At 39.9% G+C, this 6,054-nt stretch overlaps 1 pseudogene; it reads left to right on the top strand.

Moving 5' to 3' along the window:
• The first annotated feature begins 577 nt into the window (after nucleotides 1-577).
• On the top strand, nucleotides 578-5,692 carry LOC120196114 (annotated as a pseudogene).
• The last annotated feature ends 362 nt before the right edge of the window (nucleotides 5,693-6,054 follow it).

Genomic DNA, 6,054 nt, shown 5'->3' with positions numbered 1-6,054 from the left:
AGTGATAAACCTTAAAGACTTGGCCTATTTACCAGTCTGCCAAACTATAAACTCATCTATCTGTCACTTTTGGCTTGGTAGATTTCTATTTAATGAACTTTAATGCCTTGGGGCCTGTTTTTATGACCACTCGGAAGGGATGACAGCCGCCGGCTGGCTTGCTGGTTGGCCTGGCTCCATCTATTTATCATGGACAACTAAATTTTTTATATGTTATTCAGGTTCGGGTATGTGTCGAATACAGATATATATCGAACATATTAATATATATATATATATATATATATATATATATATATTAAGATAATATCTTTATTTTTAAGTATCAAACACGAATAATTCAAGAAAAAATGAAGAAACTATACAACATACCTTTTTTCATCCAAACTTAAAAGATTGTTGACTTTTACACGGCAACACAAAAAGGGTAAAAACTTGGGTGGTCCATTGTTAATGCTAGTGTTTACTTGTGCAAACTGCAATTTGTTGATCCACAAAAACTACCCTTTTTCTGCTAAATACTCTCTTTTGCACATAATGAAGTTGGAACTATAATTGCATACAGGTTGATCTTCAGCTCTCAAGAAATAGTTTAATGATCTTCAGCTCTCAAGAAATGGATCCATCCATTTGGTTGTTTCTGCTATGTTTTTTACTTCAAATGTGTGTCACAGCGGCTACTACTGATAGTGGTGATTGTAAGTTTCTTAATTTACTGCATACATGATTTGCACTTGAATATTGCTTGTATGTATGTGATCAAGGGGAACTGTTGCCCAATTCTTCTGCAGCTGCCGCTCTAAGATCACTAACTGATGAGTGGAAGAATTTGCCTCCCGGATGGCTGCTAGGCGACCCTTGTCGCGATGGATGGGTCGGAGTCGAGTGCAGTGGTTCTCGAGTGACCTCGATGTAAGTTGTTGGTTCCTTGTACCCCTTGAAGCATTGTTTGATTCTGTTGTCACAAGTAACAGATTTTTGCTGGTCCAGTACATTGCCAAGCATGAACTTGGAGGGAGAGTTGTCGGGAGACCTTTCGATCATATCGGAATTGCAGCAATTGTAAATCCTTTATATCCACTCTCTGCCTCCATTCTTCATACTTGGATGCAGTAGTTTCCATGGTTTGAGATTTTGCTTCATTTTTTTCAGGGATTTATCGTATAACCGTGACCTTACCGGACCTCTTCCATCGACAATAGGGAACTTAAAGAAGCTAACGAACTTGTAAGGAGAATCTTAATGGCTCTTTTGAAGTTCTTAATCATATAAATTTCTTTTGAAGTTCTTAATTGGCCTCTCTTTATCATATAAATTTTGCAGAATCTTGGTTAGCTGTGGTTTCACTGGTCAAATTCCTGATACAATAGGATCTTTGCCGCTACTGAAATTCCTGTAAGAATTCACCTTAACCGAAAGGCGTTATGTGACTACATGTATTTGTGATGTTTAATGGCCTATATTGCCTGCAGATCACTGAATTCTAATGCCTTCACAGGCACTATTCCACCATCGATCGGTAATCTATCTAGCCTTTATTGGTTAGACCTGGCCGATAACCAGCTTGAAGGACCGATTCCGGTTTCAGATGGATCGACACCAGGGTTGGACATGTTGGCTCATACCAAACACTTGTATGCAGGATTTCTTTGTACATGCCTTTTCTTTCCATGGTGGTTCTATTTTGCTTACAGTGATGTTGTTCTCTGCAATCTACAGTCATTTCGGAAGAACAAACTCCGGACAAATTCCATCTAAACTTTTCAGTTCGAATATGAGTGATACATGTGTAAGTTCTGTACAGTTTGCTATCAAGCAGGCTTTGCAACGTATAACATTCCATTTATTGTGCATCGTTTCGTTTGTCTCTCTTTGCAGGCTATTCGAAAGCAACAGGCTGTCTGGACTCTTCTCCCACTCTAGGACTCGTGCACACTGGAGGTGGTGTGAGTATCCCAACCGAGTACTTGAGTGAGTTCATGTTGGTGTTTTCGATTCCTTTTAAATGATGAAGACGATTTCGTGTCTGCAGACGCTTTGATAACAATTCACTAAGTGGGAAACTTCCATCGAATCTCAACAATCTTACAAATGTTCATGAACTGTAAGCCATGGAGATACAAAGGCTCATAGTCTTCTACACTAGTTAATCTTCGACAAAAGGGAGCTATACCCTCTCTTCATTAACTGTTCGATGTTGATTTTCAGGTTTTTGTCCAATAACAGGCTGATTGGCCCTCTGCCTAACCTTACTGGCATGAGCACTTTGAACACCCTGTAAGTAACAAATGCTTTAGTAACTTTAGCCATAATATTTGCCATCACTAATATTTTCTTCTCCCTTTTCTATTCCATGATTTTGCAGATACTTGAGCAACAATACTTTCGATTCATCGGATTTCCTTTGTGGTTTCAATCTCTGTCGTCCTTAACAGTCTTGTATTTTCCTCTCTCCCCCTCAACTGTTTTAAGTGTAGAAACAAGATCCTTTTTCGACAACTCAACTTAGTATAGGACCATGCATTCTCATGTTATCTACAAATTGTCTGCGATTCTCGGCATTGGACATCTATGCATAAGTTCTGTCTGTACAGCTTTATAATCATTTCCCTGGCAGAATGATGGAAGATATCAGACTTCAAGGTCAAGTTCCTGCTACATTCTTTGAGCTTCCACATTTGCAGACTGTGTGAGTATGCCTGATTATATATGGCACAAATTGTGTTACATAGTTGTTGCAATATCGAAATAAATAGTTGGTTCCCCCCCCCCCTTTTCTGTTATGTCATCGACAGGGTACTAAAACAGAACCAACTTAATGGTACATTGGTCATTAATCCAAGCTCTAGCAACCAACTGCAAATCATAGATTTGCAGAACAATGAGATATCCGATTTCAACAATGCGGGAACATACAACTTTGAAATAGTGTAAGCCATTGCCTGCAGTCATATATACTTGATGTTAAAGATTACTGATGCCTTTTAAAATCACTAAATTTCTTTCTACCAATCTCTGCAGACTTGTAGGTAACCCGGTGTGTGAGGAGACCGGAAAAACCGACACTTATTGCAAACCACCCCCATCGACTTCCTTGTATTCGACCCCTCAAAAGAACTGTCAGCCCATTTCTTGTCGTTCGGGCCAAATCTTGAGCCCCACATGCAGATGCGCACATCCATATACCGGAACACTAGAGTTCCGAAGCTTTAAATTCCTTGACATGGGAAACTCAGTTCCATATGAAACTCTTGAGCAAGATTTGAATAAGTTCTTTCAGTCCCATCAAGTTCCGGTGGAAACCGTTTCGCTAAGCGATCCAAGGATGGATTCATCTCAATATCTTCTCTTGAACCTTGGTGTATTTCCATATGGCCAAGAGAGTTTCAATAGAAGTGCAATTTCAATGCTTGCATACGTGTTTAGCAACCAGACTTACAAGCCTCCTTCAAAGTACTTTGGACCGTATGTTTTCAATGGTGACAAATACAAGCACTTTTCGGGTAATGCACGTACTATAGAACTAATGGCCTTCTGAGATTTTTTAAGTTTAGATTAATTGTTTTCCTTGTACGTGTGTTTAATAGATGATCCTGGAAAATCGAAGAATACAAGTCTTGCCATCAAAATAGGAGTTGCAGCCGGTGCTTCGGTGCTGTTTCTGCTGTTAATGCTTGCTGGGGTTTATGTTTATCGACAGAAGAAGAAAGCAGATCGAGCAACCAAGCGGAGTAATCCGTTCGGTACGAGAAATATTTCATTTGTTCAGCATTTTTCCAGTTGATTTTAGGGAGTATCTTCGGTTTATAACTGATTTTGTTCTGTAAAAACATAGCACACTGGGACTCTAAGAAGAGCAGTGGTAGCATTCCTCAGTTAAAAGGAGCAAGATGCTTCTCGTTCGAAGAGCTAAGAATACACAAACAATTTTTCAGAAGCATGCGATATCGGATCAGGAGGTTATGGAAGGTTAATTTCGACTCTCATTCTCTCGCTATGTCGAATATGTTTTTCATGTATGCTCACCGAGACATGCATTGATGTATCACCTTGGCTCCATCGAGGTGGTCTCATGCTAATACCTGCATCCTTATAGCACCTCGGCTCCATCGAAGTGGTCTCATGCTCCATGTCATGTTGGGGATTTGGTGTGTTGTATTGCTGCAAGACATCGAAATTCATAATTTATTGCTGTTCCGTGGTGGTCAAGCCAACAGACATTGTGTTTTCTTTCTCTATAGAAAGGCCATGGTGATAGTTACAATGATTTCCTTTTTCCAGATAATTCTGAATTTCTTTTGTTACAGGTTTATAGAGGAACTTTACCAACCGGGGAACTCATTGCCATCAAACGTGCTCAGCAAGGGTCTATGCAGGGTGGCCTCGAATTCAAAACCGAAATCGAGCTTCTATCGAGAGTTCATCATAAAAACGTCGTCAGTCTATTGGGATTTTGCTTCGACCGTGACGAACAAATACTAATATATGAGTATGTCGCCAATGGTTCTCTTGCTGATAGTCTGTCAGGTACCCTTTCTCTGTTTCCCCCGCTTTTTCTTCCTAAATCAACAATAAAACGGAGTTTTATCATGCAGACAGGCTTGCATTCTTTACTACTTTATCACATACTTAAAAGGCATCTTATACTATATCAAGAGCTCTTTGTTCACCCATTTTTTCCTTATTCGGAACATACTAAAATGCAGGTAAGTCGGGAATCAAACTGGACTGGCCGAGACGGCTAAAAGTAGCCCTCGGATCAGCTAGAGGTCTTGCATATCTTCACGAGCTTGCGAATCCTCCGATTATTCACAGGGACGTCAAGTCGAGTAACATCTTACTAGACGAGCGGTTAAATGCTAAAGTCTCCGATTTCGGTCTGTCCAAACCTATGGGCGACAGTGAAAAGGGTCATGTTACTACTCAAGTCAAGGGTACAATGGTGAGTTACAGAGTTCTTCCAATTTTGGATAATGCTAACAGTATTTACCATCGTAACGGTTGTCGTTACCCTCGTAGGGTTATTTGGATCCTGAATATTACATGACCCAACATTTGACCGAGAAGAGCGATGTCTATAGCTTCGGAGTGGTGATGTTAGAGATAATAACCGCGAGAAAACCGATAGAGCACAGGAAATATATCATACGAGAGGTGATGATGTTGATAGACAAAACGAAAATTTTATATAATCTCCGAGAGATTCTTGATTCAACTGTCGGTTGGGATTCAGTTACTCTCAATGGCTTGGAAAAGTTTGTGGACGTAGCATTGAGTTGTGTTGAAGAATCAAGAGTTGATAGGCCTACAATGGGTGAAGTGGTGAAAGAGATCGAAAACATCATGCTGATATCTTGGCTTGAATCCAAACGCAGAATCGGCATCGAGTTCATCGACTTATGAAGATTCAAGTAAGGGACTTTCTCATCCATACCGTGGTAAGGCCTAACAGTGTACACGGTCTGAGCCAGATCAGATTCAGGTTGAATTTGTGTGGTATCAATACTGTACACACTGATTTTTCTCAGCATGGTTAGGGCGGGAAGATCGAGTAAGGCCTTACGGCCATCGACTTTGAATGCCGTATCTCATTCAACTGGAGTCTTTTTTTTCTTCTTTCAAAATTCATAAACATGGCTATCTATCTGTTCGACGTAAAATTAATTATACAACAATCATGCATTTACATACATCCCTATTGCCGTCCGAATAATATCAGATGCAATAATACATCTGCACATTGCCAAACAGTCTAAGACACCAATTAAGTAGGAACCATATGTTCATCGATCAAAACTCGAACATCGAAACGATACGGTCATAAGACAATAGTAGAAAAGAATTTCGCCGATAAAGATTCCTATGATCTCGAATCAGTCAAGCATGCAGGCAGACAGGGCAGAGATATTTTCTCTCCTAAATTTAAAGCCCTAAGCCCTATGAACTCAAACCAAGGACCAGAAAGCACGCAAAAAATGACTTTTAAGTGATAGAAATGTATCTTACCGATACGATCAGCTTTATCTTCTGAACTTTGAAGTTCTCGAAACCTTC

Source organism: Hibiscus syriacus, unplaced genomic scaffold (assembly GCF_006381635.1).
Source record: "Hibiscus syriacus cultivar Baekdansim isolate YM2019G1 unplaced genomic scaffold, ASM638163v2 tig00117026_pilon, whole genome shotgun sequence".
Taxonomy (NCBI): Eukaryota; Viridiplantae; Streptophyta; class Magnoliopsida; order Malvales; family Malvaceae; genus Hibiscus; species Hibiscus syriacus.
The sequence above is the reverse complement of the archived record's forward strand: the minus strand, read 5'-3'. Positions and strand labels throughout refer to the sequence as shown.